This window comes from Notamacropus eugenii, chromosome X, assembly GCF_028372415.1.
Source record: "Notamacropus eugenii isolate mMacEug1 chromosome X, mMacEug1.pri_v2, whole genome shotgun sequence".
Classification (NCBI taxonomy): Eukaryota; Metazoa; Chordata; class Mammalia; order Diprotodontia; family Macropodidae; genus Notamacropus; species Notamacropus eugenii.
This window is the reverse complement of record NC_092879.1, coordinates 82,249,831-82,268,990: the sequence shown is the minus strand read 5'-3', so window position 1 is coordinate 82,268,990 and position 19,160 is coordinate 82,249,831. Positions and strand designations below refer to the sequence as shown.

The following is a 19,160-nucleotide window of genomic DNA, read 5'->3' as shown; positions in this document are numbered from 1 at the left end:
TCTCTGAAAGGTCCTGTATACTACAGTTCACTACAGTAGGAAGCATATGACACTAGAGAGGAAGAAAAGTTGAGTGGTATTGGAGCACCAAAGGAGGTAGCTTCCTTCTCTGTGTAGGAACATCTTACTTAGAGCTCTCCCTGTCCTTGGAGAAGTGGCCTTTCTTTTGAACCCCCTCCCCCCCATGGATGGCTTCACTCTTTCACAGCCTGCCACCCTCACTGGCCTGTGATTTATTTCTAGGTACATTTGAATCCCAAAGTCATATGCAAGGTTGAAAAGTCTGGTACAACATTTTGACTTTGTCCTAGAGCAGGAGCTAAGGAACCTGTAGCCTCGAGACCACATGTAGCCCTCTAGGTCCTCAAGTATGGCCCTTTGACTGAATCTAAACACTTGCTCTGTGAAGTTTGGATTCAGTCAAAGGGCTGCCCTTGAGGACCTCGAAGGCCACATGTGGCCTCGAGGCTGCAGGTCCCCCATACCTGTCCTAGGAGCTCTAAGCCTACAGATCAGCTCCCACCAGAAAAATCTCTCATCTGCCCAGAATAAGGAATGCTTTCTGCCTTATCCTTATCTATTCTTTGCACTAACAAAATCACAAGTCCTTTGGTTATTCTATCAAATAGTACACAGAAGTCTTCTGGATCTTGCCTGTCCCTCCCTACCCTCCACCCTTGCTAGGCCATTGATGGTGTGGGCACAGTCCTTTTACTTTCTGGAGACATATTCCAGACCTCAAATAATATCTATTCATTCTACTCACTAGTGACATTTATATATTTAGATAACACACATATGCAGCATAATGATTTGGTAATTAGCCATTATCTTATAGAGGAAAAGAGTGAAGCTTCATCAAGAGTCAAAATATTTATTTTTATTTATTCAGTTTGTTAGGAACATATTTTTAATAGGCCCAGTGCAGCAGTAATAGGGTCTGCAGGTTAAAATATATTAGGATAATTTCCAGAACATACTCAAGGATTAAAGACACATATACTTTATTTTTTCTTCCATTTTATTTATCTTTCCCTTAATGAGAAAGAGTCTTAAAATTACAATTTAAAGAGCTGTTTTACTAATGAGATGGTATTGTAATGATTGGGATCACATCCATAATGAGGTCTTGTCTCTTTTGTCTTCACATTTATGACTCTTCTTCACTAAATAATTCAGTCAAATTTCCAAGCTGACGTCATCATTGCGAAGAGCACCTTTTACAATTTGATTTGAACTCACCTGTATATCTTGGGATTTTTCCCCGCAGAGATCTAACAAGGCATGCAGATAGCTCATTAGTGAGACTCAATCCCCCACTGGCTACTGCCCAGAGAAGTTGGTACAAGTAAGCAGGTGTTTGTTTCAGATATAACTTGGGGCTGGTCGGACACCACTGCCACTTCCTCTAGCCCTCTTTCCTCACTATAGGACCTACACTTGGGAAAAGGGATGCCACCATTTTCTCTAGTTGGGAACTGTTAGAAAATGCTGCAGTGTCTCAACATACAGAAAACCAAATTTCTAAAAGTTGTGTGTTTCTTTGATATGAAGGCTGAGTGTTGAGAGTGAAAATAGAGGAGAAAAGCCAATTAATTTACTCAGAAACGAAAACTTTGTGAAGGTCTGCAATATGGAAGCATAGTAACTAGAACAACAACAAATAAATTGTACTAGGACGTCAGCAATAGCACAGACAGAATTGTGACCTACAAATGCATAGCTGTATCACATATTCATTCGAATATTCCATTTCCCACTAGATACACTGATTTTGGATGTCTTTGGATCTCCTCATCATACCTTCTTTCCAGGAAAGTCAGCTCTGAGCAATCTCAACATCCTTCAGGACTGAATCTGCTTGGTACTTACATCCTATCAATACCATCTGCTCCTAGCCTGCTGGAGGAGCAGGGTCATGAGTTCCAGGGCCTCTCTTTAAGAAAGGGGTTCAGCACAGTCTTCTCCCCATTTCTCACCAGCTATGCTGCTTTTGGACCTCTTTGGATATCTCCACTCTATCCCATCCCCACCTCCCCCTTTTGCAGTATCTTTTGTGTGCTATCTTCCTCCATGAGATTTTAAGCTCCTTGAGGGCAGGAACTGTCTTTTTTTTTTTTACCTGTATTTGAGCCCAGCACTTCGCAGAGTGTACTCAGCATATAGCAGGTGCTTAGTAAATGTTTATTGACAGGCAAATTTAGGAATATCTTTAATGGATGTCATCATAACAAATACTCATAGTGTTACCACAAAAAAAATGGACAGCATTAAAGTACCCGGGAGAAGAAAACAAAATCCTATGGGAATAGGATGAGGCACACATATCATCCCCCTCATGCTATGTACTACTAGAATTATCCTGAAGATGCTTTTAGTGAGCCCACATATGATGAGCATATATCCTCATACTGATATTTAGCTACAAAAAATAGCTGTTTATCCATCTGTATGATAGTTCTCAGAACATAAGGTATAAAACAAACTAAATCCAAGAAAGTGACCTGGCCCAGGGTCATTTCTGTCTGAACTCCATCAAATAAGATGAGGAGTAGTTTTTGAAAACGATGAGGATGAGGATGAACTGACTTTATGTAGGAATTTAAAGTTTGCAAAATATTTTACATAAGCAATTTCATTTGAGCTTCCCAACATCATGGTTCATTATTTGTACTAACTTGAGCAAATTGCCTCAATTGCCTGGGCCTCAGTTGGCTCATCTATAAAAGAAAGAAGTTGGTCTAGGTGACCTTTGAGGTACCTTCCAGCTGTAAATCTTTGATCCTATAATCCTACGTTGCAACCTTGTGGGGATGGATGCAGCAGGTATTATTGTCTCCATTTTAAAGATCTGGAAACTGAGACTCCAAAACGGTTAGTGACTTTCACATGGTCACTAAGCTAGGGACATGTCAAGAATCAAGACTGAAAGCCAAGTCTCATATTTAATTTGTCTGCCTGTTCCTGCTCAGAAATCTGTTGAGCCATATCCATCATATCAACTTTTAACTGCAACATAAGAACTGATGAACTCCAGACTGCTTCTGGTAATTCCAATAATCAGCCATCTTTCTCACATTCTTTTCCTCTGATCCCAGTTCTCTCCACAGGTATTCCTAGTTGATTTATTTCTTTTTAAGGTTTACAAGTGATTAGAATAACAAGCTTGCAAGAAGAGGGAGAGATAAATAAAGAGATATAAATAAATAAACAATTTATCCATTGTAGACTGGCCAATGGAGTGAAGTCCTTGGAGCATATACAGTATTCTCTGCTTGCTGGCAATACCTGTGGAAGCTTAGTGAGCCTACTTCTGGAAATCTGATGGCACATAATGGAGGGACCCTGCCTTTGATTCAGAGCATATGCAGTTATTCCTTGACATACATGGTTATGAAAAGCATTTTCACTGGCTGTTGACCCAGAATTGAGTGTTCATACAAATGGCATCAACAAATAATCTTTCTTTCTTCCTGTAGGCCCTTGAATGAAGAGGAAAAAAATGAACAACTCTGTGGGAACCATGCGGCCACAAACACATGGTGCTGTTTCTTTTGCCCTGTTTTGTCTGTTCTTTACTGATTTAGTGAATGGATATTGGAGACTGATGGACCAACATACAATACTATGAGCTTTCAAAGGTTGAAAGAGTCATCAGAGATCCGGCAACTGCAGTCCATAACAGAATTTGCTTGTAGCCACAGCAGCTGAGCCTTGTAAGCTTGCACTTGCCTGTACAAGCAAACTGCAAGACCCAATACAACACTGGACTGACCTCGCAGCTGAGATACTCTGTCCTGCAAGGAAGAAAGTATTTTATTCTTTGGATATATATCCCCAGAAGTGAAAGTAGAGGGTGAAGGTGGGGATGGGTAGTCACCATGTTCAGTTTCAGTACATTTTCCCCATGGACTGGAAGTAAAGAGTAGGTTAATTGATACTGAGGAGATATTGACAGGTTAAGTAAAATTGGGGAGACTAACTGGCAAATGATATTGGAGAAATATTAACTGGTGAAAGTGTTGGGGGGAATACCTCAGATTAAGACATATCAATAGGTAGTACTAAAGAAAGTCATCCCCAAACTACCCAGGGAAACCCTTAGAACTCTGAAAAGAAGTAGTAGCCTTGCTCTGGGTACCTGACCTGCCAGCACTAATATTGGATGGGGTACTGAGTCCAAAGCCTGTGTGTGCTACAGTAATTATTGCCATTTGGAGATTGCTATTCTGAAATGATTTTGTCATGTAATGCCAGAGATACATTTCAATTTCCAGGAGGTGGATCTAACTGACTTATTCCTTTCTAAAGTTCTAGAGTGATTAGAATATGTTGCTGTGAGAGGGAAAGATGAAAGGAGTCATTTTTGAAAAGTTACATCTGGGGTAATTTAAAAACATGCTAATGTAATTCTAGCATAGGTGACACAGGACAAAGGGACCCATTTCTGGGTAATTAGGACAGAAAGGTAAGTCCTGCAGGGCATCAAGAGGTGACATTAACAGTTTCTGAAAGGCTTTTACTCTCTCAGCTTGCATAAAGAGTAGAAACACTTACTGCTTTTCACCTCTGGCATTTCTAAATTCATCACTTTCTTCCTATTTTTTAAAGGATGGTTTTCTTTTCCATTACTTTGGGAGTCACTTGCATGCAACAAATACCTAATTTGAAGTTTGTGGAACCAGCATGGCTTAATTAGCTGCTTCCAAATCAGCATACATTTCACTTTTTATTAAAAATGGAAATGATTCATTATTCTTTTAATTGAAAGTGAAAGTTGAAATAGACCGGGTAACCATAAAAATTGTAATTAAAACTGCAACCACTTTAATATACAAAATTGCACAGCTTGGGAGGGAGGAGGAAAAAGTGCTCAAGCAATAAATCTCTTTGAAAACATGCCAGTAGCCCAAGTCAGGCTCTGCCATTTGACTGACCACAGTTCACCAAAAGCTCGGAGGGGAGGATTTACTGTAAGACATTAATAATCATAATGAGTTGTTCCTCGTATATGGAAGAAGTAATTATCACAAGTGTAAATAAAATAAGGAAATGTAAATGACTTTTTTTCCCAACAAAAAACAGCATGGCTCCATTAAAGAAGGATGCCTGTTTGTATTTAGGCAATATCTGTGGCTGAAAAAAAAATTTAGCTGGTAACTAAATGTTTCATTTCATATTTTGAAGATTAAATTAAGTTAGAACAAAATCGCTAATGAATATACATAAAAGAGACAATTTTCCTTCCATCACAGAACATTCTAGATTTGAAGGTCATTAGCCAGTTCTTGATGCAGCTGTCACTATAGGCCTTGGCTCCTTCACTTTTCTTATATCATGGACCTCTTTGACAGGCTGGTAAAGCCCATGAACAAGTTCTCAGGAGAAATGCTCAGTTTCAGTTGTAGCTTAGTGAAAATGGAGATGTCATGTTTCCCATTCAAATTCACTGACTCCCTGAAATCTATCCACAGATCCTTGAGGTGTCCATTGACTCCAGATTAAGAATCCTTGCTATAGACATACCCAAGAAGAAGCTGAGAATCCTTGCATTTATTCTTCCTATCTACCTGTGATTTCGTGTTCATAGGACAGGATTAATTTATCTATGTGCAGCAGATAGAGTGTTCAGTTTGGAGTCAGGAAAGCTTATCTTCCTGAGTTTAAATCCAACCTCAGACACTTCCTAGCTGTGTATCACTGGGCAAGTCACTTCACCATGTTTGCCTCAGTTTCCTCATCTGTAAAATGAAATGGAGAAGGCAATGGCAAACCACACCAGTATATCTGCCAAGAGAACCCCAAATGGGGTCATGAAGAGTTGAATACAATCGAACAACAACAGATTTCTATGTAGGATTCCTTATAGTCAGCTGGCTTATTTATCTGATTGTTCAGAGGCAGCAGCTAGTATTCTCAATAGAATCACTGATCTGTTCCTAGAGAAGACAAACTTTGTGGCGTTGGGACCAGGTTCGAGGGTGCATAGTTCTTTCTTCCTCCTCTTCTTCTTTTCCTCTTTTCATACTCTTCCTTTTCATATTCTCTCCCCCATCACAAAATGTGAGTAGGAGGGGCAACCTCAATTTGAATACTGCTCCTGCTATGTGAGCATGCCCAAGTCACTTCACACACACTCTTGAGCCTCAGTTTCCCCTACCTGTAAAAGACAAAAAGTAATAATTGTAGCCTCCACTTCAAAGGAATTCTGACATGAAGTTCAAATGAATTTGAGCCCTTACTATTCTTACTTGATCCTTCCACTAACCTTATAGTCTATTTTAAAAATTAAAACATCAACACATATAGTAATAGAATTCATTGTGTTTTTCTGTTGTTCAGCTGTTGCACTCGTGCCCGACTCTTTGTTACCCCATTTGGGGTTTTATTGACAAAATTACTAGAGTGACTTGCCATGTTCTTCTCCAACTTGTTTTACAGATGAGGAAACCGAGGCAAACAGGGTTAAGTGACTTGCCCAGGTTTGCACAGCTAATAAGTATCTGAAGCCAGATTTGAACTGAGGTCTTCCTGACTCCAGGCCCACAGCTCTATCTATTGCACCACCTAACTGCCCCTTCAGTTTGTTTAGGAAACAATAGCCATGTGTGAAGGGAGTAGCACGTGAAGGAAGTAAGCTTGGCCCAGTACCTGGGCTCCTCCAGCACCATCTCATGTTATCTTTGACATCTTTGATGAATGAAGTTCAGAACTACCTCCTGAAGTTCAATACTATTCAACAAGCATTTAGTGAGTGCCTATGGTACATCAGGCATAAGATTTTTTGAGTCCTCTGAGCATTAGAAGTGTTAGAGATTTGGTCATACAACATGGTACAGACATCATGACCCATGGACAGCTCTCCTGAAAGCAGATTGTACTCAGTAGAAAAACAAAGCCTAGGGAGTGAACAGACCAGCCATCACACCCAGAGAAAATGACATAAGGGAAGGAGGACAGACAACATGCTGCCTGGCTCTTAAAAGACCACAAAGTCACTTTGCCCCAAACTCTTTTAAAATCTTTGACAAAAAAACAGAAATAAAAAACCATACTCCAACCTGTCAGAGAAACTAGGAAAAGTTTTCACTTCTATGGCATTTTTCAAAGCACTCTCTGTTTCAAGCAAAGCACTTAACAGGTTTATTGATGGGCTGTACAAATTCATAAACTGCACACATTTACAGAGAAATATAAAAATCCATGGCATATGAAATTTGATAGATAGCAGCCCTGGAGTTGATTTATCTCTTATTGATTGTCCACTAATGTAAATCTCCCTCAACTGGGTGATTTGATTTTTTTTAACCCAGATCCATAGTTATTTCAGTTACAATTAGCATTTTTCTTATTTATGCACTTAGATTAGATTCTGAATCCCCTTCATCATTTCAAACCTACTTCTTTCTAACTATGCAATTGCCTCAAGTTCAAGGAGTGTGATGTTGAGACAGTCTGAAAGACAATTGATCAAGCTGGAGGCTTCTAGGTATTCCAAATTTACTGGCATATTACATGGATTTCTTTGACTCCTAAGGCAGGTGAACAAAATTGACTGGAACAATTTTTGCTTGGCTATGGAATTGTTAATAGAACTAATCAGATGTGAAGCATTGGAAGTGGTGGAGGCCGAGCCATGTGATTAACAGTTGGTTTCCCATGCTGAGGAACCAAACAAAGAACTTGGTGCCCACCAGTCAGATGCTGCAGGATGGTCCCATTGTCAGTTGACATGATGATTATGAAATGTCTTTCCAACTCCAGCTAGTCAACATTTGATCAAGACAAAGCACAGCACTGGGGATCCGAGCTAAGAAAAGCTGTATGAGAAAGGAAGGAGGCATGACTACTCCTCAACTGGATGGGACTCAGCCAGCCTTGATGGAGGTTGCAACTACTCTGAATCAATTATTCACTTACCAAAAAGCTGGGAGAGTTTCCTTCTATCCTTGAAACAAGGTAACATGAGATTTTCCTTAACCCTTAGTGCTTAAACATCTTTGATGAACGAAGTTCAGAGCTACCTTCTGAAGTTCAATACTATTCAACAAGCATTTAGTGAGTGCCTACTATACATCAGACACTGTGCTAGGTAATGGAAATACAAAGATAAACAAAGGGATCTGTTCTCAAGGAGCTACGTTCCATGGGATGAGAAGATGTGTACAGTTGAATAAATACAAAATATATAAAGAGTAAGTACAAAGTAGTTTGGAGGTCTAGAGAGCTCCCCCAACAGAAAATGGTTCTGGTAGGAGGTGGTATCCAAGGTGTGCTTTTAAAGGAAGTTACTAATTCTATTGTGTAAAGTAGGAGTGAGGAGAGAGAGGGAGAGCATTCCATGGAGAAGGGACAGCATGAGCAAAGGCTTCAAGGTAGGAGATGGAATATTATATGTGGGGAAGAAAAATATACCAGTTGGGCTGGAATGAAGAGGAAGTAAAGGGGATTAAAGTAAGATCATTCTACAAAGCTAAACTGAGGTCAGATCAGGAAATCAGACTATGTGTACCCTGGATTTACAACTATTTCTGTCTGTTTTCCAAGGACCTAGGTTAGGGGAATGCAGAGTTGTTCACTACTAGTACACAGGCCATTCGGTGATGAATTCTTGGACCATGGTAATCTGTAACACAAAGAAAACTACAAAATGACCCTCAGTGCTAAGCAGCTGCTTTCTGATTTTGCAGTGATGGAATGATGGTGCCATGACACAGTGTGGGGTCTGGAGTAAGGAAGACCTGAGCAGGAATCATGTCTCAGAAACTTACTAACTGTGTGACCCTGTTGTGTAACAGGAGGCAGGCCTAGAAGAATGGGGTCATTAACTCCTTTAGTTGTTCAAAAGGCAACCAAAAAATTCTTCCTGAAGCAAAGCAGTAACTAGTATAATCCATAGATCATAGAACTAACATAACGCAAGAAATAGCTTTATGTCTTTCTCCAGAAATCCATGAACTTGAAGCCCTGGATTCTTCCTTCCTCCTACAGCTTACTGTCTTTATTTCTAGCCAGGTACTACTTAATAATACATATTTGTCTTGGCTGGAATTGAATCTCAGTCAGTTACATTACTGTAACCAACTCTACAGTCTCATGGATGCTGGTATTCCTCCAGCAATGCACGTGGCAATTCTTTCATGCCTTCATAACTCATCCATGACCTTCTCTAAATCCTTCCTATGAGAATCACTTTCTGAAGATGTCATGCTATTATATGACTACCCATGGAACATGGGGGGCTGTCTATCACTTATTCCTTATTTTTCCTGTATGGCCAGTCTACCTTTCCCAGTTAAACATCTTCTAGTTCCATTTGTAGCCATGGTATGTCAATAAATATGATTCAGTTCCTCTCAGACTATGTCTACTTGTTGGTCATTGAACAGCAGCAAGGGCCAATAATCCCATCTTCCCCATCCCTGATAAGTGATTGTCCAACATCTGCTTAACAATCTCCAATGAGGGAACCTGCTGACTTCCATTTCTGGGTAGCTCTACAATGTAAGGAGACATTTATTTTTCTAAAGCCAGATTCATGCTGAAGTCAGCTCAAGAGTTAAATGTTAAATTTTGGTGTATTGACCCCTCAGTAATCGTCAAATGCTATAAATCAGGACTTAGTTCATTGTTTTGTTGATTGGCTAGAGTTAATAAAGTGATGGAGAAAATATTAATAATGCAGATTACATTCAAAAGTGTGTCATGTGCACGTTTTTTCCTCAGAGAACGTGCTATTAAACATTTACCAGCAATACCCTCTGTAAAACAAAACTCTTCCTTTTTCTATTTCTTTAAGAAGAATTCTCCCTACCATATAATCAGAGTAGCTTTTTTATAGCCTTAAGATCTTCTCAGAGTCCAAATCACGTCTTAAAAAGGATTAAGGAGATTGAAGGAACTAGTGATGGCTAGCCTGGAGATGATAGGATGTCAGGGAGGACATTTTAGTTGTCTTCAAGTATTTGAAGAGCTATCCAATGGAGGAAAGGTAGGACTCGAGCTACCTGGCTCCCAGAAGGCAGAATTACGACCATTAGGTAGAAGTTACAGAAAGGTGGATTTCAGCTTGAGGTAAGAAAAAGGTTCCTAACAAGTAGAAATGTCCAAAAGTAGGATGGGCTTCCTGGGGAAGAGTTAGAAAAGAAGTCAGTCGGAAAACCTGATTTGATATACAAATGTTATTTTTACATATTTTCAGAGGTGAGTCTAATCTACTGTACAAAGTGAAGTAAACCTGTAATCCATTCCAAATACACACTATTTTTGGATCATCCCTTGTTTAGATAGTCTGCCCCACTGCAACCTCGTTAGCATGAATTGTCACTTGGTGATGGCATTTAGAGAAATGAGTTCAGCAATCAATTGTGAACCCTGCTGAGTTTCTCACAGAAAGGAATGCCTGCTTCTCATTTGTTTTTGCATCCTGCAAAGAAGAGGTCAGAACATTAACCTAAAAAAGATGATGTTGAAACTAATGAGATGGTTTCAGAAGCTTCTACGACTATTTACAGTGGATCAGCAATATTGAGAATTTACAGGGAATCACAATTAGTATTTCTGTCAAGAAGAAGGCCATGAATGATAGTTAAGGCCCTAAAGAGGTTTCAAGTTTAGTTTTCTTGGGCCATTTTGCAGAGTCTCATGCCCCCTCCTCATTATAGTCATTTCACATTGCTATTTCACATTAAATTCTGAAGTAAAAACAAAGATTTTTCTCTGCATCCTCTTAATTCTGGTGACAGAACAAGAAATGGCCATCTTGAACATTTTTCTGAGCTTGCCAAGCATATGTATTGGTCATTCTGGCTGCAGTAGAAATACAATTATGCAAATTAGATCTGTGATCCCTTAAGAGTCCTAATAGGATGCCTGACCTATATACTGTTTAATTTGTTCTCCTGTTTCCTCTTTATTGTCTTTCATCTGCACAAGAAATTAAACTTGTTAAGCTGCATTGCTCCGCAGTTGTATATCAAGGGTCCTTCTGTCCTTCTGTGTCAAAAGCAATTAAGAGTTTGTATGTTGTTTCTAACTGATCATGGATCCATGTGGCTAGAATACAGCACGATTAGGAGTGGTAGACATGGAGCCATTTTGATGATCCGTGTCCCACTGACGGCTTCTCATGGCCATGAGTAATTTTGAGAGATGTACAGGCAAGTGACCAAAACTGATCTGGGTCAAAGACAAATGGGTTTTCTAGTGCATTAGAAGAGCCACGTATGATGAACTCTACTTCGAAAATTGCCCTTAACTGCAAATGACAAGAAGGCTTCCACTTCAAGAGAAAGAATCACTGAGGCATGTTAAAAAAAAAAAAAAACTTCAGGAACCTTAGGCTACCCTTCAGGTAGGGAGAATGAAGGAGACCCTGTCCAAATGATCATGAGCTCTGCTGCTTATCAAAGTCATGAAAGGCAAATTTCTCAAAGTCTAAATGAGTATTATTATTATTTCAAAAAGGCACCACACTGAAGTGGACAGAGGGCTGTTCTTGGAGTCAAGTGATCATTCAACAAGCATTTTTAAAGCACCTACTATGTGTCAAGCAGTGTATGAAATTCTGGTGATTACAAAGACCAAAAATAACCAAATAAATTTTTAAAAATTGAACCAATCCCTGCTCTCAAAGAATTTATATTCACTTGAAGAGATCTGGGTTCAAATTCATCCTCCATCAGTCTTCATGTCACTCTGGGCAATTCATTGAATTGATATGTGCCTCAGGCAACTCCTTAAGATTTTTCTTCTATGTCCTAGGAAGTTGTGTTCGGTGGTGGTTGGGAGCTCCCCACACTGCCAAAAATCATAGTCTCTTTCTGTTTTTACATATCATATCGTAGTTCAATAACACTTTAAAGCTCACAAATATTCTGACTGCAGATTTATCATCTCCATTTTAAAGATGATGAAAACAGAGGCTCAGAGAGCCGATGAGATTTGCCTGTGGGCACACTGGTAGCTAGCTAGTGCCAGAGATGCCAACCCTGGTCTCCTGAGTCCCTGAGTACAGTGTTCTTTCCATCATCGCAGATCAGCCCTCACATGTGGGTGCCTCTCCATACAGTCAGTGTTTTGTTTACTCTCTTTAAGTAAAATGTTATTTTGATGTCTTTGTCATCAACCACCTCCTTCCCCATTTTGTGAATCTCTCATTTCATGTTAAACAAAATACTCAAAGTACATTATTAACCATACATGGCACAGCAGCACTAAGTAAATCTGGTGGAGGAACCAAACAGTAGCAGAACTAATTATTGAGCGTTACATGACAACTGTTTCAGAAAGCTACAAAACTAAGTGCTGTATGAGTTCAGAGGTAGAAGTGAAGTTCCCCATTTCCTTCTCCAGCTCATTGTACAGATGAGGAAACTGAGGAAAACCTTGCCCGGGGTCACACAACTAATTTGTGTGGGAGGCCAGAAGTGAACTCGGGAAGATGCATCTTCCTGACTCCAGGCCCAGTTCTCTATCCACTGAAGCACTACCTAGATGCCCTGAGGAGAGATCTAAAAGAATAGCAAAGTCAAATAAGAGTTGTTTTTAGGATAAGTAAAACAAAAGCCAATAGATCTAAGGCATACAGGCCAAAGGGAAGATTCCAGAAAGAGCAATTAGTAGAGGAGGGCACCCTGTATTGCTTTTGTTAGCTTTTTGTCAGTCTATCCTTATCAGGAAGACGTTCTAGGTACCATATCCAAACTGACATGACAAGGCTGATCCAAAGAAAAGGATGAATGGAGTCTCTATAGTGAGTCCAATAGAGTCTTTAAGTCATTCAACATTTCTTAAGTGCCTACTATATATGAGGGGCAGCTAGGTGGTATTGCAGTGGATAGAGTGCCAGGCCTGGAGTCAGGAAGACTCATTCATCTTCCTGAGTTCAATTCTGGTCTCAGGCACTTACTAGCTATGTGACTCTGGGCAAGTCACCTCACCCAGTTTGCCTCAGTTTCCTCATATGTAAAATAAGCAGGAGAAGGAAATAGTAAACCACTCTAGAATCTTTGCCAAAAAAAATCAAATGGGATCACGAAGGGTCAGACATGACTGAACCCCAACAACAAGAAAAGTACTAGACCCTGTGCTAAGGACTGAGAATATAAAGAAATGCAAAAAGCAGTCAGTCCCGACTCTCAAGGAGCTAAAGGGGGAGATAATATACAAATAATTATGTACAAACAGGATAAATTGGAGATAGTCTCAGAGAAAAGACACTAGCATGAAGGGAGATTCATCTTTTTAGGGTTAGGATGAGGAGGGAGAAAATTCCAGGTCTGTGGAAGCAATGGAGCAGAGATGTCATGCCCAGCTTCACTTCCCTCCAAGCAGCATGGGAAAAACAACAACTTGAGCTCCCAACTCTGGCCCTCACCCCCAGTCTTTGGGAACCATGCTCAATTTCTCATCTGAGGTTCTTTGAAGCTTTAGGGTAGTGAAGTCATTGGAGAGTGATAGAAATATTTCAAGAAAGGATCAATAAAACTTTTTTTAGGAGAAGAAATCCAAATGAGCTTCAAAAGTTCCAAGGATCAAGTAGTTTACAATTACTTTGCTAACTTTAGATACTTAATGTTTCATATCGTTTAGGAATAAAAATATGCCTTCCCTGTTTAGCTGTTTGTTATGATGCTTGTTGTGATGTACTCCATAGGTGGGAAGGATTGATTAAGGACATTTGACTAAGGTTTCCTTTGGTTCCCCAAGGAGACAGCAACTTAGTTCAAGAGATAAACTGTTGTCATATTTTTTTCCCTCCTTTAAATGCTCTAAGACAGTGGTTCTCAAATTTTTTGGTCTCTAGACCCCTAGACACTCTTAAAAATTACTGAGAACTCCAAAGAGCTATTACTTGTGTGGGTTATATCCATCAACATGTATTATATTAGAAATTTGAATTTAGAAAGTTTAAAAATATTTATTAATTCATTAAGAATAATAACAATCTAACTAAATAGACATAACATTTTGTGACAGTAATTATATGTTCAAAAACAAAACAAGTGAGAAGAGTGGCATTGTTTTACATATTTTTGAAACTCTGTTTACTGCCTGGCATAATAGAAGATGGCTGGATTCTCCTTTCTGCTTCTGTATTCCATCTGTTGCAGATACATTGTTTTATATGAAGTACAGGAAGAAAAAAGCAGCCTCACCCAGCTATGCAGTTGGAAAAGTTGTAGTATTTCAACAGGCAAATAGCATCTTCTCTTTTTATGAAAAATTTTGACCTCAGTGATCTTCTGAAGGGATCTCTGGGACTCCAAGGGGGTCTATAGACCATACATCGAAAAACGCTGCTCTAAGGAGCCTAGAAGCAGTGTTGTGTAGTGTACAGAGTACTAAATTTAGAGTCAGAAGAACAGTAATTTCTTGAAGCTCAGCTCTACCCAGTATTTTTTGATCTAAGTGTCAATAAGTCATTTAACTCTCTGGATCTCAGGTTTCCTCATGTGTAAAACTATTACATGACCTCTGAGGTCTCTTCTAGGACCTAGGGTATCCAGGAAAATGAAATGTGAAAATCCTGGTCAGTCAACTAATTATTTTACCTTAGTGATTCAGGACAACTAAACTATCTGCCTCCACCACCACACCCCCCTTCCCCCATTCTCCAATTTCTTGCTGTTTGGTCATCCTACAGATGGGATCACATTACTTTATATATCTCACATGTAAATATAAGAACTATTCAGGATTCATTCCTCTCATTTGAATGCGGTAGTGTGGTCCAGTGGAAAGAGTGGTACCTTTGGAGGAAGGAGATCTGGATCTAACTATTGATCCTGGCATATGTGACTGTGAGAACTGGAATGTCACTTCCTCTCCCTGGGTTTCAATGCCCTCATCTGTGAAATGGGTGGTTTGGACTAGATAATCTCTCAGATCCCTCTCAGCTCTTATATTCTGTGATACTATCTATGAACTTCAATCCAATCAAATATATATTTATTGTGTCCAGGGTTATGCTGGCAGCTTGAATAGGCACCCCAAAGCTAATTTTCAGTGTGAATATTTATACCTTGGAAATCAGCAAAAGTTACAGATCAGGGCTTGATTTATCGTTTTGTTGATTGTCTAGACTTAAGAAAGTGATGTGGTGAAGAAAATGATCATAATGCAGATTAATCCTAAAAGTGTTTTGTGTGAACTTTTTTTTTTTTTGTAATTCCATTGTTTACCTACACACCCCTAATCAGGTCTGACTGTTCCTCTCCAAAGTAAAAGATGATCAAAATTCCACATAAGATTTGTATATTAGCCAAACTATGCAATACATGCTCAATCTTTTCTTTTCTTGTATTCTGACAAATATTATACTAGGGAAAATTCTCATAGCAGCTATAATGGCAAGGCAGCCTTCCCAAATAGAAGATTTTGGATTCCTGCCATTCCTCTTTCTAAGTTATATTGGTGCCTTTTGTTATCACATCACAGGCATTTCTGAAAACATGCCCTCAAAAAACACTTAGAATTAAACCCTGTCTTATTTTACCACTACCAACAAAACAAAAACCTGATACTATGGAGTCTGACAATGTATGTACCACTCTGCCCTCTTGGTCCCCTATGGCTCTGGCCAATGGGGAGAAGAATGTTTCATTATCTGTTCTTCAGGACCATCACTTGTTTTTTCTTTACTCAACTTCTTTTTTACTTCTTTTCATTTACACTGTCATAAGCATTGTAAAAATTATTTTTCTGGTTCTCATTCTACTCTGCATCAGTTGATACAAATCTTTCCATGTTTCTCTGAATTCCTCATACTTGTCATTTCTTATTGAACAGTATTATATTACATTTGTACAGTACAATCTCTTTAGTCATTTCCCAACTGATAGACAACCATTTTGTTTCCAATTTTTGGAGGTAATGTACTTCAGGGAAAGGAGTGCTGAACTTGTGGACAGAGGATCTACAGTCAATCTCCTACTTATTAACTGTGTGACCTTAGGCAATAGAACTTAGTTCTCACTCTCTAGATCTATTTCCTCATCTATAAAATGAGACATCTGGACCAGATTATATGTATGATCTCTTTTAATTTTAATTTATGAATTTTGAAAAAAAAAGTCCTGCTATGTATAATGTGGTATATACTGGATTTTTGTTTATTTTTGTTGCTCTTATGTCATTATGGAAAAAAGGGAAAGTTTTCTCACCCAGGAAGTCTTGCTGAAGACTCTTTGCCCCCCATGACCTCTTATCCACCACGAGTAAGTAGAAGTGAGATGACCACAAGAAAGAAGCAGTTTAAGAGCAACTATCAAGTTAGTATAAGGATAGCCAATGAGAAGGGGAAAAGATGAACACTGGAATGTCAACTTTGTGAAATGAGCAGCATGTAAGATGGTGAAAAGGATGGTACCATCTTTTCCTTCTTTCCTCCTTCCCCTTCTTCCCTCCCTCCTTTCTTCCTTCTATTTCTTCCCTTCATTCCTTACTTCCTTCCATCTTTATTTCAGACTATTTCATTAAAGTTATTCAGTGGCCTCTCACAGTCCCAATTACACTAGTGATTGGCACAGAAGTTTTAAGGCTTTAATCTGCTCCACTTTTCCAATCTGGGCTTGTTTACTCCTCCTTGGACAGCTTGGTGACCCTCTGCTGCCTGATGTTCACTATATTGGTGCCAGACTTAATGTGAACCCCTGATGGGCTTTAGCTCTACTGTGACTAAGAACTCCTAAGCTCAAGAAATCCACCTACCATAGCCAATTTATTTGCAAGCTGGCTCTACTACAACCAGCAGCATCTTTGCCATTTCAACTAACAAAAAGGACACCTCTCACTAGGTTCCAAGAAACCCAGACAACTGTGAGACATGCTTGTGATATCAATTTCAATTATTTTTCTTAGCAAAGTATTAAGAATCAAATTAACTGATGAATGGAGATTAACGTGTCATCATTAGGAGAAACATATTCTCCAGATATATTAAATCTTTCTCTCAGGAGTATGTCATGAGATCACCACCTCTGTGTAAATATCACTTTCTATTTATTAAATATCATTTTTTATTACAAATTCAATATATTAAGACTTCTCTAATTAATTCTATCATTAAGATTTGATCTCACAAGTACCATAGAAGATTTATACTGTATTTCCTTATGCAAAGGTTTTCTAAAATATGTTTCATTCTCGTCTGAGAAAAACATGGATTATGGAAGGAAGAAAGGAGTTACAGTAATGAAGGACAAAAATTTAAAGAAAGAGTGGATCTGGAACTGAGGAGAATGGAAGAAGGAACAAAGAGAAACTCACCCATATTATAATAGCTGATGCACATAGTTGACTTTAAAGTCTACAAAGTGCTATACATACAGTATCACACTTAAACCTCACACTATCTCTGAGAAGTAGATACCCCAGGTCTTATCATTCCCGTTGTACAGATGAGGAACCTAAGAATCAGGTTACACTGACTTGCCCAGGGTCACATGGCTTCTAAATGTTGGAGGCTCGATTCAAAGGCAAGTCTCCAAGCTGACTCAAAATCCAATTTGATCCATTAACAAGGGACATTCCACTGAGTTCATTTGATGCATGGTGCTCATAAGACCAAGATGACCAGTTCCCTCACAAATGTGTGATAATTGGTTACAACTGCCATGAATCAGAAAACATGTGGATGGCCTAGTTTAGCGATTCTTACCTCAGGTCCATGAATTTGGTTTTGAATTTTTTTAAAAAAATATTAAAATAGTTTTTGGTATAGTGCATAGAGCACTGGACTTGGAGTCAGGAAGATTGGAGTTGAAATCTCACCTCAGATACTTACTAACTACACAACCCTGGGCAGGGCATTTAACCTTATTGCTGTTTAGCTATTTTTCAGTTGTGTCCAAGTCTTTGTGACTCCTTTTTGTTGGGGTTTTCTTGGCAAAGATGTTGGAGTGGTTTACAATTTCGTGAGGAAACTGAGGCAAACAGGGTGAAGTGACTTGCTCAGCTAATAAGTGTCTGAGGCCAGATTTGAACTCAGGTCTTCCTGACTCCAGGCTCTATCCACTGTGCCACCTACCTGCCCCCATTTACCCCTATCCTCAGGTATAAAGTAATTTATAAGAGTTGATAACTGAGAGTTAATAATTAAATAAGTTGATAATTAAGAGTTAATAAAGACATCTACCTCAGAGGGTTATTTTCAGGATCAAATGAGATAATATATATGAAGCATTTTGCAAACCTGTAAGCACTATATTAATACTAAGCATTATTATGTTTTGATAACTATAGTCCAATATAAAATTAGTTCCTTTTGTAATCCTAAGGATTTTATTTTATGCAATTAAAAGCATGATTCTGAGAAGGGGTCCCTCGGTTTCATCAGACTGCCAAAGGGGCCCATGGCACAAAAAAGATGAAGAACCCCCAGGGTTGGCCACATCCATCAGGACTGTGCTTTCAAGTCTTAAAGGCCACTTAGAGACAACCAAGCATCATTAATGTAATGTGATTAAATTTAGTGTGGCATAATGAATATGGGACTTCATTTGGAATCAGAAAAGGTGGGTTCAAGTTTCATCTCTGTCACTTATTACGAGTGTGCATCTGGGGAAATCATTTCACCTCTCTGAGACTCAGTTTCCCCCTCCATAAGGTGGGTTTATTATTGTTGTACTTAGGCAGCTCCAAGATCAAAGTACGATTTTGCATTTTGTAAGCCTGCGGTGATTCCAGAAATATCAGTTATTATCAGTTTTAAACTTGGTTGATTTGAAACTTTTGTACCACATTAAAATGTGTTTTAAGGCAGCAAAGCAGAATGTTCCCACCAAAAAACACATCAGCCTCTGAAACCATGACAACCCCTGTCATCTCAGTGGGAGAGATCTTCCAGCTCCAGGAAATGGTGTGGTGAGAAGATAACACACAGTCGAAGCTTGATCCCATGGGGTTTAGTGGGAACTGAATTTCACTGAGCACAGTCAATCTTGGAGGCTTAGGCTTAGACAAAATGCTTGGATGCAAATGAATCTTTTGTTTGTGAAAGCACAGGCCATCTTCCTCTATCCTGCTGATAAAAATTTTTTAAGTTGAACTCCTTTTAAGGAACTCTGAAATGGGACCCTTGGGTTGTGCCCACGTGTCTTCTTGCTTTAGGATTTCAAGGTGCTCCCTTCGACAAGCATAAATTCCAGTGTCAGAAA

General features: G+C 39.1%; 1 long non-coding RNA gene across 1 annotated transcript in view; it reads right to left on the bottom strand.

Annotated features, from left to right (window-relative positions):
- Positions 1 to 923: 923 nt before the first annotated feature.
- The window catches only part of LOC140515526 (uncharacterized), a 29,446-nt gene continuing 11,209 nt past the window's right edge, over positions 924 to 19,160 (bottom strand). The window contains exon 3 of the long non-coding RNA XR_011971067.1: positions 924 to 6,160. This is a non-coding gene — a long non-coding RNA (uncharacterized lncRNA). The remainder of the gene's footprint in view (positions 6,161 to 19,160) is intronic.